This window comes from Protopterus annectens, chromosome 5.part1 (genome assembly GCF_019279795.1).
Source record: "Protopterus annectens isolate FY-2018-M chromosome 5.part1, PAN1.0, whole genome shotgun sequence".
Taxonomy (NCBI): domain Eukaryota; kingdom Metazoa; phylum Chordata; order Ceratodontiformes; family Protopteridae; genus Protopterus; species Protopterus annectens.
The window spans coordinates 445,084,899-445,101,890 of NC_056736.1; the positions used below are offsets into that span (position 1 = coordinate 445,084,899).

The following is a 16,992-nucleotide window of genomic DNA, read 5'->3' on the forward strand; positions in this document are numbered from 1 at the left end:
AAATTATCAGTGTTTATCTGTTATATTGTCTGAGCAAACATACGTCAAGAATTAGAACCTTTGGAAAGCTTGGTGTGCTCTCAATTTTCCTTTAAAAGTATAATGTATTGAAACTTTGCTGTCATAACAGCAAATAAACTATTACACTACATTTTAAATATTTCTTGTTTTGTCTACTCTGGATAATAATGAAATCCCAGTGAACCATAAGATCTCAGAAATGTCCCTCCATGTGTCCTTAGAGGAAAAACACCGGCAACTTTTTATGCAGGTGCCAAGAGTTATCTGCATTCTCCATACACAGCCTCATGTAAACATGCACACACACACACACACACACACACACACACACACACACACACACACACACATGCAGAGTTTAATTAATGTTTTTGTCTTTCAGTTATAAATTACTGCAACCCACACTATGATTATATACTTCACACACATGAATAATTACGAAAAATGAGAAACATATGTAAAACTACCACACTATAAGAAAACTAGAAAACTATCAGCAAATCCAAATAATCCCAAGTCAGCTTTGGCTCTGTTTTGCATCATCACCTATGATAAAAAAGAATGCTTGGCAACTCTTAACTAGGGCCCTCACCCCACCCCCGACCATACTGCACTGTATCACATTTCTAACAGGTCATTTGAGAGTCTGGCAGCCTGTATGAGAGAAACACTAAATTTAGAAGACTGAACAGTTAAATGACATCTATTCCATCAGAGATAGGGGAAAGGGTTTGGAAGGAAGACTGCAGGGACAAACAAAAAAGCTGATTTTGTTTAAAGTGTCGTGTGCATCTTAAGAATATTTTTCCTTAAAAGTTCGGATTTGGTTCAACACTTCTGTGAAGAAAAAACAAAGGCAGATGAAACAGGTGTTAAATTTTTCATGGTGGGATTCTGACTCTTTATTGCTTTTTTCCTTGTCTCTCTCTCTCTCTCTCTCTCTCTCATATGAAGACCTCCCTCTCAGCCCTGTAACTGCTCAATGTTTGCGAGTGCCAGTTTGAAACCACATTCTTGACATATCACAACAGCTGCATTCAAAATACTTGTCAGCTCAGGACTCTTGATAAAAAAAGAACAACCCCGTCATCTAATAGAAAGATTTCAGCAGCAAGGCCCACTGCTCATAGATTTGGTGGATATATACTGACTGCTCTTCATCAGGTACAGAACTATTTATTCTTCTTTTGTATTTATTTTTATATAACTGTTGCTTTATCTAAGAATTCTGGAGCACTTCTACATGACACAGAAGTATTCAGGGCAACAATGCTAACATAAGATGTAGTTCATGTGTATTACTGTGACACACAAACTTTGACCAAGTGCCATCAGCTGGCAAACACACACGTTTATGGCCTGCTGACTAACACATTATTCTGACTTAAAAATATATTTAAAAAAAGTAATAGTACTCAAGAGAAAAAATATAACAAAATATAATTCACAATGTACTGAAGAATGATTTCATTACACCTCATGTCATTATTTTTGACTTCCAGTGGGCTACTCGTTTTAGAGTCCATGATTAGATTCGCAAGATATATTTAGGGCAGTCCTAATGTCTTTGAGAGTTTTTATTTTACCAGACAAATTAACTTTCTTCATCACTTCTCTATGCTAGAAGATATGGGAGAGGGTGATCTAACAGGGGGAAGTATATCAGTCTTTCTCAGACCAAAAGCATGGTGTGATCTAATAGTATTCCCGACTGCTATAGGTTGTTGTGTTCTGAGATGGGGGAATTATAAGGGTGATGTGTAAATGTTTTCCCACTGTCTTTATATTCTCCAGTGACTTAATGGAACCTTTCAAATTAAGGATTTGTTATATGCCCCACCACACTTTTGCCTTTTCAAACATATTTGTGCAACGGAAATGTGTACAACAGCAAGTTTAAAATAATGTAGTTAGCAATTAGCATGAAAAACTTTCAAGTGTGATAAAGCCAGATCATTTATTACATTGCCATACAACAGATAACTTAGTGGTATGAATATCGTTGTACATTTAGAGGTTTCAGGTAAAGGCAGCTTGGAGGGTTGTCAAACAGAGGTACATTTTGCTACTTTTTAAAGTGAAATATAGATTTCTTAGCAAAGTTATAGGGATATAGAACAGTTCTTAGTTCGTTTTGGAATGTGCTATAAATTGTGGTTCTTTTAACTAAAAAGACATGCTGTATAGAGATAATCATATGTCTAGCAGCTTTATACTATTTTGAATGATATATGGATTTTAAATACAGTGTTCCAGTTAAGAAACATTTCCTAGGGAAACAGCTGAATGACACAGAATGGAGCTCTGACTATGACCCAGAAAACTTCTGAGTTCAAGTAGTTGGCTGAGATACTGCAGGACATGTTCTTCTCCTCTTCTTGGGGTACATGAGTGTGCTAGGGCTTTACCTTAGTTGGGGCAATATTTGAAAGAGATTGGAGGGTGTTTATGGCTGCATGCATGCTGTCACAGCTATGAAAGTTTGGCAGAGTGCATGGGGTGATATCATGCTGTCTGCCTTCTTATTCAGAACATCCCCCAGGAACACCCCATCAAGATCAGCCCCTTTTCATAGGTTCATAGGTTCATACTAGAATATCTGCCCTGGGGCAATTATAAGCCTAGCCCGATTCTGTATGGCTTACGCCACCCCTTGATTTGAGTATACTGTGCCCTTTTTAAGGTTTAGTTTACTGTGCCTCTGTCTAATAGTGACACGGGAGTAATCCCTGGGACAAACCTACAATCCCCCATCCACCTATCAAGATTCTTCTTGAAGAGATTCAGTGAGGTGCTCTGCCTCACATGAACTGGAATTCTATTCCAGAGTGAAGGGAGCCTCTGGGTTATGAACCTGTCCCTCCAGCAAGTTCTATTTATTTCTGTGCTGAGGTTCAAGTCCCTCAAGCGTGTGGCTCTAAGGGATTTAGATTTACTGAGGTGGAGCATGTCCATTAATTCTGGATTTGACATAGCTTTGTATGTCAGGCATAGATCACCTCGAAGTAGGCGGTATGCAACTGAGTAGAGCTGGAGTTTTTTTAACCGAGCAGCATATGGCATCTGTTTGAGATAAAACATAAAACACCATCCCTTGTTGCAAGAAGATACCCGCTAGTCTCAGATCTTACCTCATGTAATACAACAGGTATTGCGCGGTCTGTTGGCACCTCCCTTAATGGAAGGGGAGAACACTTCTGATGAGGGGAAATGTCAGGAGTTCTTGGCACCAGGGAAGTAAATGGACTTATAATAGGAGAATTGGTGGAAAGACAGACATCAGCAGTAGAAGCAGGAAAATAAAAATCTTTTCTAATTGTAGCAAAAATCATCATAGAGCATTTTGTATGCTAAAGTAATTAAGAGATTTTGATAATCCATGAAGTGTTAATTTGTTATTTGCATAACGGCAGATAAGGGAAAACAAGCACAAACCTGAACATCAAGATTTGTTTTATTATTGAATATAAGGGGCATTAGTGTGAAGCTTTATTCTGTCAGACGACTGAGAAAATTGTGAGCTATGACTTTTCTAAGCAAAGGTGTGAATAATCTAGTGAAAACTCAACAGGCCACTAGATGCATGCCATCTATATATGTTGTTCCTTAATATTCCTTGATATTTGAAGGAGAATTTTGAGGCAAGGCTAATACACGTTTGAAAAGTAAACAAAGTTAAACAGAGTATTCATGCAAGTTTGCTGTCTTTATAGTTTGTTGCTAAAGTGAGAAACCACACTTTAATGGCTTAGATAAGAAAACAAAAAATTTCCAGGAGTGTATTAAAAACAGGCACATTAGAGGCATGTTAATTAGAAAGCAGTTTTATTTTTCTGTTAATCTGAGGTACTCTGAAGTCTACTTACAGTCCCTCAGAGCAGGAGAATTGTTCAGTGTTTTTAGTTTGTCTATTTGTTCACTGGAATTGTAGGGTTGGGTCTTGTTTTGGGTCTCAGATGACAGTGCAGTGTATCAGTAGCCGTTTCTTCACTAGCATTGTAAGGTTAGGTCTTGTTTTACATCACATCAGATAATAGTGTAGTGTACTGACAGCTCTTTGAGTATCACTTTGTCATATCATACAAGGGGCTAATCAAATGAGTTTTCAGACTTATGAGGAATCGACAAGGAAAATTATAGAGTGCTGTGACAGTCCTGTTTTGAAAAATGGAGTGGGTTCCTGCTGCTTACATATAGGAATTTCTACTTGACAGATAATTACTGAACCATTTAGCGTAATTTCTTTAACTTTTCATTAATTAATTAATTAATTAATTAATTAATTAATTAATTAACTTTGTTACCGGGATAGAACATTGGCAAATGCAACAAAAATCAAATGGCATCAGGAATACTCCGTCTAGGGATCTAAACCTCTTCCAGAACGCCAACAGATTGGTTTGGAGGGACAGGTATATTTCTCTGAGGATACTGCTGCTATGGAACAATTCCCCATCCACATAAAACAAAGTTCATCCTTGTCCACATTCAAGCACAACTTAGATCTATGGATGGAAAACAGAAAATTTACCCCAGAACTGTCCCCTGTACTAATAATGGACAGATGCAGCTCCTAAATATTTTGTCCGATTCATGGGTCCCCTCAAATTATCTATGGTATGATCCCAGTTATTCTAATTAGGGATAATATGTAATTATTAGCCATGGAATGGGTAAGGCCAATCTATAACCAAAATGGATGTTATTTTGAGCACAAAAAGGGAAATTAGCTAGGCTTGAAATGGTCCACAAGGGCAGCTTGCCTAGTACTTACCTGCAAACCCATTGATCCGAGTTGACCATTTGCACGCTCAGCCTGGGTTACATTGATTGTTATTCTCTTTTTATTTAGCCGAGATAATAACGGAGTCTATGCCCTTTGTAGATGTATAAAAGGGTTTTTGTTAGCAGAAGTTGGTCTGTACTGAAGTAATGAAGCTAGTGCATGATATTAGGGCAGCTATGAAGATGTACCAGGCCTGAATACTTTCTGTTGTGGTACCAACATTCCATATTTGTTTAGGTATTCCTTTAGGTTGCTTAATGTTTATAACACTTTAGTAATAAGTGATAGCCCTCAGATTAGTCTATAGCTCAAAGTATCTGGCAGGTTCTAGGCTTCACAAATAGGGATAATGTAATGTTTTTAGGCACTATACAATGTTTGTAGTGACAACATATTTGCTGTCTATAGATGTGCATCAGTGATGACACCATGAAAGGATTGAATTGGTTTGAAAAGTTTGGCAAATGTACAGCAGTACATAATAACAATCAGACATCCAATGCTCTGTTAAGTAAGTTCAAAACCTGACTTTTGATAATGTTCTTACACAGGATGGTAGGACTATAAGAGAGATTACTGTATTCCTAACATGCCATGACTGTAAGTGACATGTCCCTGTGCACGTATTAAAAGGTTTATGGTAAAAGGTTAGTTACATTCAAGTCACTTAAACAGGTCTGCTTATTCATTTGCTGTTTCTGAATGTCATGGGAATGCTTCCCAGTCAGTGATACCACTCTGCCATTTTTCTCTTGAAACAGCTAATTCTATTTCTATAGAATGCAATTCTATGCTAACACTAATATCTTTCTTAGCTGACTTCTTAAATCTGTATAATCTTAAGAGTAGTACTGTTTATATGAATCAAGTCAAGTAAAGTTATTGTCATTGAGAATGACTTCCATCCTATAATGACTACAGCCACAGCAACAGGGATACTGCAGTTCCTCCAAGAAACAGGCATGTTCAGAAGTGCTGCTATAGATATGAGGTGCATGACTTGGTGTAGGAAGGTTTGCTACCCCTTTGCATTTGTACAACATGACAGAATGGTACTCACTGAAAAACTCATTGTTCGAAGAACCATAACTTTACGTTTTATCGCTGTGTTTGTGGTTTGCTTCTTACTAATCACAACAAGCAGCATCTCTTGGTCTCACTTTTGTAAAATCCAGTAAGTATGCTGTTTCATTAAATAGGATTTGTTTTGACATGTAAAATGGTAAGGTCTGGTGAGGTGTCAGGGCTATCACCTTGACAAAACAGTTTCCTGGAGTCAGCATCAACAACAGCATAATATGCACATCTGAAGAAGCAGCTTGTTAAATATCTTGGAATAACAAGAAATGCTGAAGGTAAAATGGTGGTAGTCATTTAAATGACTGTTCACTCACTACTAGTTTTTTCCATTTTCTGTAACATGTCATAGAATAGCTATTCAAGCAAACAGTCCTTAGTTTTACTTGAATTGTATCTGGTAAAAATGGATACAGTCTGCTGCATACTTGGGTGGTTAAGACTGCTAACATGATCTTTGACAGTCAACCATTTAAGATTAATATCCTGCTATTGTCTTGCATTTGTTACCTAGACAAGCCATAAAATAGTATAGACTAGGACCAGTGGGAAGAAGATACTTATACAGACACAGGCCATTCTTGTTTTCCTGTGAAGAACTGCAGTTTCTGTTGTTACCTTGTTTTTGGTGTACAACTGTTCTTTGTTTCGTCAGTAACTATATGAGTGTTATGAGTACTATCTGGCCTTTTCAAAAGTATCACCATAATAGCTGGCATAATGGTTAAGGTGTTTACCATACAGACACAAGGTGCAGAGTTTGATTCTCACCGAGGGGTTATTGGCTAGCCTTAAAATGGCCCACAAGTGCAGTTTGTTTAGTACTAATCTATGAACCTGTAATTACTACCATACTGCTATGAATGAGTTAGTCATTGCAACAGTAGTGACTGCAGTGGAACATTTAGATTGAGCTCTAACTATGTATTTATTTAATTATTCACTTATTTACATTTATTGACTGGGAATGTCTAATTATTAAGTCCAATTTTCAATGGCAGCCTAGACAGAATTCTACAGACATATAAAACAAAGTACAATTTTATACAATGCTAATGATGAAGGCAAATAGCTAATACATCGAGTAACAAGTAAGTGTCACATTGGTACAGATATAACAGCAAATTACGAAATAAGCATTGTCCAAAAAGGTATAAGAATAGTGATAAAAACTGTCCTAGATATTTCAAAGGCAAACTGCAGAAGACACATATGACAGGTTTTTTGACATATGAGCAAAATGTATGTAATAAATTAAAGACATGAGTCACTGAGTAATTAATTCTAAGAATAAAGTTAAATAAAATAACTTAGGAACTGAACAACTGCGTATTCAGTTATATGAATAAGGTTAGGACTCACTTAAGTGTTATGAAAGATAATAATGTAGAACATAACTCTAATCCATGTCGTATGACACTGGGCCATTCACATTCTAAAAGATGATTAGTTATTTTATACCACTGTTATATGTGGAGGTGAGTATGTAAGGAGGCTTTGAATAAGTATTTTCTCATGTGGAGGTGAGTGTATAAGGTAGGTAACCTGTAAATGGTTCATCTCCCAGTATTTTTTGGATTCAACATTAGATCAAAAGATAATTCTATGTCTCTGACATACCCACATTGTTTCTTTCTGAGTAGCCAAATGTCAAGTTGCTCCTTTTTGTTTACAGTATGATTCATGGACACTAGCAATGTTCACGCTATTTTTAGGTTTTTGGATTGGGGCATACACTGCTAGGTTTTGCTGTTCATACAGGAGCAGCATGATTAAGTACTTCCTTTCATTTTTGTTTTGAAAATTAAACTTTTAGCCATACTGTAGAGAAGTTGTTGTATAGAGTTCAATTTAATCAAAGCATTATGCTTTCAAAATGATGTTGGTTAGTTCCCACCAAGTGGAATTGCAAGTCTGTTTTATGACTTGGTAGCTTGTAGTGAATATGCACTTATTGCTTCTTCCTGTGTGTGTGTGTGGTATTTCCAGAAGGGTTGGTTGGCTTGTAGTAAAGGTAGATACATTCTTCTTTCTTTGTCCCTCCATGTTTGGTTGGCTGGTACTAAGACGGATGAATAGTAACAAATCAAATGAATACAGTGATGCACTAAGTGTATGCCACATATCTGTATGCTAGTCCATTGATTTGTTGGTGCAGAGGGTGTGCAGAACAGGCAAGAGAAAGAGATATAAATATACAAGTGCCACAAGAGGCAAAAATGTACCAGTGCAATGAGAGGTATAAATGTACCATTGCTATGAAAGATATAAATCTACCAGTGCCACGAGAGGTATAAATGTACCAGTGCCATGAGATGTACATGTACCAGTGCCATGAGAGGTATGGAGAAGGTCAAATTGGTTCAAGTCAAGATTGTCTCCCAAGGGACCTATATACACCTACATCTCAGAAAAGCAACATGAGAACTAATGGTTAGAAAAGTAAGAGCGTATATATCATATCTCTCAACCTCTTACCACAGGAAATCTGGACAAATACATAAATAATGGGGGCCCAAAAATAGTGACAATCTTTAAATACTGCTCTTACAAACTTAAAAAGACAGGTTTTGCATTAGCATGAATTTTCTGTAGGATATGAAGTCCGAATCTCAAATGTGTGTCATTTTCTGACTTTTGTCCTCAAAGATTTGGCACTCAGTTGCCAAAATAAATCACAATTTTATGAGCAACAAGTGAAAAATATGAAACAAAAATCTGGACACTTTGCAAAAATCTGTACAGTTGAGAGGTATATATATCTCACAAAGAAATATAGTACACTTATAAGAACAGTAAATGTCATGTAGGAAAGCTCTGAAGGTATCAAATCCATGCTTTGACAGCTAGGTACAATCAGCATGCATGTAATATGCAGAGAGAGAGTAAGCAAACGTTACATTTAGCCCCAGATTAATTCCACAAACTAAGGAAATGAAAACTAAATATCTATACAAGCAGAAGAAAACAGTCTGAGCTAAATAGTTCTATCAGGTAGGAAAAATTAAACTATTTTATTTGTATTTTGAGAATCAGCAATAAAGTGGCATCACCATCAAGATGAGAGCTCAAGCCTTTTATGTTCTTTCCAAGAATGCCGGGCATACTATTTCTTGAAAAGGTCCAGGAATCATATGCATTTATGAATTTTAATGTTTACCTCTCAAAAATGCCACATTAGGAGGACGGTTTCTCATTTTCAGTCTTAAAAATTCTATGTTCTATGATGTTCCACACTGAAAGGGTTTGAGACACGCTCATTATTCACCATGTTTTAAACAAATATTAATAAAAATTATACTGAATAATATTGACTCACATTAATTAATCAAGAAGAACTATTGAAGTATTAAAAAAAAAGTTTACCATGTGATGAGCTTCCTTGTTGAAGATTTTAGTAAGTGCCCTGCATATTGTCCGTCTGTTCCACATTTAAGGAGGTAATATTCCACATTATGGAGAAGGAAAGTTGACTGCTATTAAAGCAAGATGCATATACAGTGGCTATAAAACGTTTGCACACCCCTGTTAAAATTTTTGTGATATAAAAAAATTAGACCACAATAAATCATTTCAAAACGTCTCCCACCTTTAATGTGACTTATAACCTGTACAATTCAATTGAAAAACAAACTAATTTGTTAGGGGAAAAAATAAAAAATGTACAGTAAGCTGGTTGCATAAGTGTGCACACCCTTAAACTAATACTTAGTTGAAACCCCTTCTGATTTAATTACAGCATTCAGTGTCCTTGGGTACACACCTGCCATCAATTGAAGAGACTCTGATTAACCCCAAATAAGGTTCAGTTGTCCTAGTAGGATTTTCCTGACATTTATTCAGTTGCCTGCTTCAGCAAAATCCATGGTTTGCAGAGAGCTTACAGAGCATCAAAGGGATCAAATTGTTGAATGGTGTCAGTCAGGAGAAGGGTAAAAAAACATGTCTATAGCACTGGATATACCATGGAAAACAAGGAAGACAGTCATCAAAAAGTGTAGAAAATATGGGACAACAGTGACAGTGCAAAGAACTGGACGTCCCTCCAAAACTTAAGAAAAGACACGATGAAAACTGGTCAGGGAGGCTGCCAAGAGACCTACAACAACACTGAAGGAGCTGCAGGAATTTCTGGCAAGTACTGGTTGTGTACTACATGTGACAACTATCTCCCGTATTTTCCATATGTCTGGGCTATGGGGTAGGATTGCAAGACAGAAGTCTTTTCTTACACAGAAAAACATCCAGACCCAGTTAAAATTTGTAAAACAATACATCAAGTCTCCCAAAAGCATGTGGGAACATGCGTTGTGGTCTGATGAGACCAAGGTTGAACTTTATGGCCAAAATTTCAAAAAGTATGTTTGGTGCAAAAACAATGCTTTGAATCACCAAAAGAACACCATCCCCACAGTGAACCATGGCAGTAGCAGTATTAGGCTTTGAGATTGCTTTTTGTCAGCTGGAACTGGGGCTTTAGTCAAGGTGGAGGGAATTATGAACAGTTCCAAATACCAGTCACTTTTGGCCCAAAACCTTCAAGCATCTGCTAGAAAGCTGAAGCTGAAGAGTTCATAGGTTAGTACTAGGCTAACTGCCCTTGTGGGCCATTTTAAGCCTAGCCTATTACCCCATGTGAGAGTCAAACCCTGCACCTTGTGTTTGTAAGGCAAACACCTTAACCATTATGCTAACCTAGTTATTTCACCTTTCAACATGACAATGACCCCAAGCATACATCCAAATCAACAAAAGAATGGCGTTACCAGAAGAAAATTAAAGTTTTGGAATGGCCCAGCCAGAGCCCAGCCCTAAATCCAATAACAAATTTGTGGAGTGACCTGAAGAAGGCTGTACACAAGAGATGCTCTCGCAATCTGGCAGATTTGGAAAACTTTTGCAAGGAAGAGTGGGCAAATATTGCCAAGTTAAGATGTGCTATGTTGATAGACTCCTACCCAAGAAGACTGAATGCTGTAATTAAATCAAAAGGTGCTTCAACAAAGTATTAGTTTAAGGGTGTGCACACTTATGCAACCAGCTTATTGTACTTTTTTATAGGTTCATAGGTTCATAGGTTCGTACTAGGCTATCTGCCCTAGGGCATTTATAAGCCTAGCCAGAGTGTGTGTGGCTTTCACCACCCCTTAGGATGAGAATACTATGCCCTTTTAGGGTTTAGTTTACTGTGCCTCTGTCTAGTAGTGACACAGAGATGAACCCCGGGGTAAACCTACGATCTCCCATCCACTCGTCAAGATTTCTCTTGAATAGAATCAGTGAGGGGCTCTGCCTAACATGGACTGGGATTCTATTCCAGAGTGTAGGGAGCCTCTGGGTTATGAATCTGTCCCTCCAGCACGTCCTATTTATTTCTGTGTTGAGGTTTAAGTCTCTTGCTCTCGTGGCTCTGATGGATTTGGATTTTCTGAGGTGGAGCATGTCCATTAATTCCGGATTGGACATGGCCTTGTACGTCAGGCACAGATCACCTCTGAGTAGGCGGTATGCGACTGAATAGAGCTGGAGTTTTCTCAGTTGGGCAGCATATGACATATGTTTAAGACCCTTTATCCTCTTGGTGAGGAACTTTTGGGGTCTTTCCAACTGCTGCAGGTGTCGGGTGAGATACATCCCAAATGGGGCATTGTACTCAATCATTGGCCTGATAAGAGAAGAGTACAGGGGCACAATGACCTCTCTTGATCTAGATGTGAAACCCTTCATGATAAGGTGGGCAATATAGAAGGTCTTCCTAACCACTTTGGCAATGTGAGTGTCAAATGAGAGGTTACTGTCAACCTGGGTCCCTAGGTCCCTGATTACCTCTTCCGTACTTAATGGATTACCACCTATGTGGTAATTTGTGGGTACCTTGCTTTTCCCAAAGGGTATGACTGTACATTTTTTGGCATTCAGCTTAAGGCCATGGCTCTGGCAGCAATTATCTGTTTCTATGAGGCCTCTCTGAAGGATGTTTGTGTCCGCTGGAGTATCAATTATGGCACCCAGTTTGCAGTCATCTGCGAACTTTGTCAGCCACAATCCTCCTATGTTTGCCTGTACCTCGGAAAAATAAATGCTGAACAAGAGGAGTCCCAGGACTGAGCCCTGTGGGACACCACTTGTGACTAGCTTAGAGTCTGACATAGCTCCAGCAACTCTGACCCTGTGGGTTCTGTCCTTGAGCCAGTTTGCAACTCATCTTGTGACATATGGGTTTACATTTAAGCTGGTGAGTTTGTCTATGATGCCCGAGTGGGGTATTGTGTCAAAGGCTTTTGCAAGGTCAAGGTAGGCTGTGTGAACTGCCTTGCCCTCATCAATGGCCTTAGTGACTGTTTCAAAAATGTCAACCAAGTTCAAAAGGCAGGATCTGCCCTTGACAAAGCCAAACTGGGTAGGATCCAATGTCTGTAGGTCCCCAATGTCTTTGTTTATGAGTTCCATAATGATCCTCTCCATAGCTTTGCAGACCAGGCTCGTCAAGCTTATGGGGTGGTAATTTCCAGGGTCCATAGAAGCACCGCCTTTGTGAAGTGGGACCACTGTTGCCGCACGCCACTATTTGGGTATGTATCCTGTAGTAAGGCTAAGATTAAACAGCAGCCTTATGTGTGGGTTTAGTTCCTCTTGAGTTCATGTAGCACACAGCCCGGGACACTGTCCGGTCCCATTGATGCTGTGTTTTTAGCTTTAGAGAGGGCGGCTCTCACCTGGGCATCTGAGATGTTAGGGAGGCTACACTCTGCTGGGATAGTTATTTCTCCTTTTGGGGGGGAGGAGAAATTTGCACTGAACCTGTCTGCCAGAATGTTGGCAATGTCAGTGGGTTCAGTGTATTTTGTGTCATTTTGGACTAACTGTGAGCATATCTGGGAGTTTCCACCCAGGTCTCTAACATAGCTAAAGAAGGCCTTGTGATTGTCTTTTGTGTCTTTTGTGATTTTTCTCTCAAAGTTGGCCTTGGATGATTTTATGAGTGATCGTAGTTTTTTACTAGTACTGATCAGAGATGCCTTCCCTTTTAGGGATTTTGCTCTGTCATGTAGTAGCTTCCTCCTCCTGTTGTAAAGTTTGTTTATGGCTGGGGTCCACCAGACCAGGCGCCTGCCTTTGGGGGAATGGGTCTTGGTTTTATTTGGGATTGCATGATCCATGCATTCTTGAAGGTGCCCGTAGAAGGCATTTGCAAAGGATTCAGCAGTGTGGGTTGTGGTTTCCACTGGCCCAGGGGCCTTGAAGGATGCCACTTCAGTCTTAAGAAGTGTGAAGTTGGCTTTTGAGAAGTTCTTCACTGTGGTCTTTTGTGCAGGGGATGGGGCGGATGTGGATATCCAGTGAGATTAATTTATGGTCTGATCTTACCAAAGAGGGATATACTTCCGGTGTGGAGCATTTTGTCCCCATGTTTGTGATGATCAGGTCTAGTATATTGTCTCCTCTTGTGGGAATGGTGACTAGTTGTTCCATTGCATTTGAGTTTATGAATTCTAGGAACCTTTGGGCTAGGGTGTTGGGGCTTGAGTAATGTTCCCAGTCTATGTTTGGGTAGTTGAAGTCTCCCAAAATGATGGTATTTGGAGAGACATTCATACTCTCCAGTGTCTTCAGGAAGGCTGTGTGGGGTTCCTGAGTTTGAGAGGGTGGTCTGTAGCATGCTACAAACTGTAAGGCAGTTTTGCCTATGGTTAGTTGCACCTGGATGGTCTCCGATGCTTCGTGCATTGCCACTAACCTGGAGGTGTGGGTATCTTTGATGAATATGGATACTCCCCTCCTTTTGTGGTTCGGTCCAAGTTTTGGGGCGGAAAGCATGATATGAGGTAAAACCTGATAGTGCTGGGGTGCTCTCAGGAGCCTTGAACCAGGTTTCAGTCACTGCACAGACATCGATGTTCTCCATACTGAGGAGGGCTTCGAGGGCGTGCATCTTGAGGTTTAGACTTCTGGCATTGAGCAGCATTACCCTTAGTTTTTTTTCCACTTGTGTTTTCTAGGGAGGTAGGTTTGTCATTTGAGCCTTGCCTAAAAAAGGCACTATGGGGGTGGCAAGAGCCTTGGCCAATATCCAGAAGCCCAGGGGTAACAGGTGCAAGCCATCCCTTGCTGGCTTGTCAAGCATGTCATCCCAAGCAGACAGACATTGGATCCCCTTAGAATGACACCAGTAATTAAGCCAATTGTTAAAACTGATCATTTTGTCTTTGTACTGTGGCATCATTCTTGGTGAGGGTACGATGCTGCTCAGGGTCAGGGTCATACCAGCCTGGGCTACATAATCAGAGAGCTCCTCTATGTCTCTTTTCATGTAGTCCAGGGAAGTACGTCTCAGGTCGTTCACACCGGCATGTACAATGACTGAGTCATATTTGTACTTGCTGTGGAGTGACCTGAGTGTTTATAATGGGATTCTAGCTCCCGACAGGCAGCTTACTGTGACCTTTTCCTTGTTCAGTCTGGTGAGCGGGACGTCAGTGTGTCTGACTATGGAGTCACCTATTACAAGTGTGTCTGGCATGTTGTTTGGCCTTAAGGGCTGTGACTGTTTAGCACACTGACTTTGTGAACTATGTGTTGCATGTGCTGTGTCTTGAGGTGGTGGTTGCTTGGGTGTCTGCTTTGGAGGCCTCTGTTGTTTTGGTAGATTTTCAATCAGCGCCTCCGAGTATGTTTTTGTGTGTTTATGTGTTTGGTTTGCAGTTGTGATAGTTCTATGTGAGACTGGGTTTGTGGTGTGCGTGGTTACCTTCTCCTCCTGACTGGTCTTGCCAGTACTGAATTGAGAGAGCTCAGCCTCCAGTTTGGCTATATAGTTGCATCTCTCACATATATTTGTATTTGTTGGGAGGAGGAGAGGGTTGTCTGTGTACATGAGGCAATTGTAACATTGCCTCAAGATTCTAGATTCACCAGCTGAACAGGAGAGGACGCCAGCAACTGACCCTTCGACATGCTAGAAATAGTGAAAAAGATTGCTGTGTAACTGAGTCAGAAAGGACCTATAGGGAAATGGGTACTCAAGGGAATTTAGGTGAATGAAGTACTTTCTTTTGTTTAAGAGTGCTTTACCTGTATAAAAATGCTTTAGGAGCAAGTGCTGAGATTTTCAGATAGAGTATAGGCTGTTTAGATTGCAAGTAGAACAGTTCTAAGGGAAAAATTGAAGAGCAGACTTTACGGAGCCAGAAATAGTTTAAACTTGATTAACCGACGCTGCTCTATGAATTCGCGCTAAAATGTGCTAAAGCGCGCAAAAGCGGGCTTTATAGCAGGGGGTTGAAAACAGCCAGGAATTGACCCAAAATGGTCAATAAACTACAAGTTGCTGGGCTGGAACCAATCCTCTAGGGACAAATAGGTTGCTCAGTGCTCTCCACTCCCACTGGTGAACAAAGAAGCTTCCTCTTATCTAAATAAGGATATGGATAGCACAGGAACTAAGACAAAGCCCAGAGATCAGCAAAATCTGAAGACTGGACTATTCTAGTTCAGAAAAGTGGGAAAACAAGGATATTTTTTTGTTTTTTTTTTCTTTTTTTACAGAGAAAGGAGAAAAAGATATAGTAACAAACAATAAATGCTTCAACTCTGCCATGTCAAGCTCTGACTCCTGCCTTTTTGTCAATGCCACTGTCTCCAACCCATATAACATAGCTGGTCTCACTACCCTCTTGTAGACCTATTTTGCGCATAACAGATTTGTTTGTTTTTCAATTGAATTGTACAGGGTATAGGTCACATTAAAGGCAGGGAAAGTTTTGAAATGATTTATTGTGGTCTCATTTTTTATATATATCACAAAAACCTGGCATTTTAACAGGTGTTTGTAAACTTTTCATATCCACTGTACCTAGAAGTTTTATAAAGTGCAAATGGCCAAATAACTTAGTAATTCTTTATTCAGTCAGTCATCAGTGGAAAAAAATACAAAAGTTGTATTTAAATTAAAACAGGGAGCATGTTTTCCAGACTCCAAATGTCTCTCTGAGAGCTTACCAAGTGTAGAAGAGCATGAATTTAATGGATAAGCTACTAAAGCTGCAAGAACTGCATTGCTTTGATGCATTGTGCTAGTGTCACAGATACTCGGGCCTACACGCATGAGCAGTACATTCCTAATCTCTCCATAGAAAATCTGGGATATATCTCCTTTCATTTTTGTAGCTCCTATTGAATAGCTAGTGATGTCACAATATTGGTACAAGAACACATAAAAGCCATAATCCAAGAAAACAACTCAGAACTAGAAACTGCTGACACACTAATAAGATAAGATTATAAACATCAAACAATCTGTGGAAAATATCCACTTGGATCTGCTCATGTATTAACCCTGAATAACTTCTCACTCACATTCTTCTTCTTCTTTTGGCTGCTCCCTTTAGGGGTCGCTACAGCAGATCAACTGTTTCCATTTCTTCCCGTCTTCTGCATCTTGCTCTGTCACACCAACCACCTGCATGTCCTCTCTCACCACATCCATAAACCTTATCTTAGGCCTTCCTCTTTTCCTGTTACCTGGAAGCTCCATCCTTAACATTTTTCCCAATATATTCTGCATCCCTCCTCAGCACATGTCCAAACCAATGTAATCTTGCCTCTCTGGTTTTGTCTCCAAACCTTCCAACCTGGGCTGACCCTCTAATATACTTATTCCTAATCCTGTCCATCCTCGTCACACCCAGTGCAAATCTTAACATCTTCAACTCTGCCACGTCAAGCTCTGATGCCTGCCTTTTTGTCAATGCCACTGTCTCCAACCCATATAACATAGCTGGTCTCACTACCCTCTTGTAGACCTTCCCTTTCACTCTTACTGGTACTCGTCTGTCACAAATCACTCCTGACACTCTTCTCCACCCGCTCCATCCTGCCTGTACTCTCTTCTTCACCTCTCTTCCACACTCACCATTACTCTGAACTGTTGATCCCAAGTACTTAAACTCATTCACCTTCGCCACCTCTACTCCCTGCATCCTCACCATTCCTCTATCCTCCCTCTCATCCACACACATATATTCTGTCTTAGTCCTGCTGACCTTCATTCCTCTTCAATCTAGAGCATATCTCCACCTCTCCAGCATCTCCTCCACCTGTTCCCTACT

General features: G+C 39.7%; 1 protein-coding gene across 1 annotated transcript in view; it reads left to right on the top strand.

Moving 5' to 3' along the window:
• The first annotated feature begins 760 nt into the window (after positions 1 to 760).
• Positions 761 to 16,992, top strand: part of STYXL2 (serine/threonine/tyrosine interacting like 2) — a 512,965-nt gene continuing 496,733 nt past the window's right edge. Inside the window, exon 1 of the mRNA XM_044073098.1 lies at positions 761 to 1,185. The gene's annotated coding sequence lies outside the window, so the exon portion shown is untranslated. The remainder of the gene's footprint in view (positions 1,186 to 16,992) is intronic.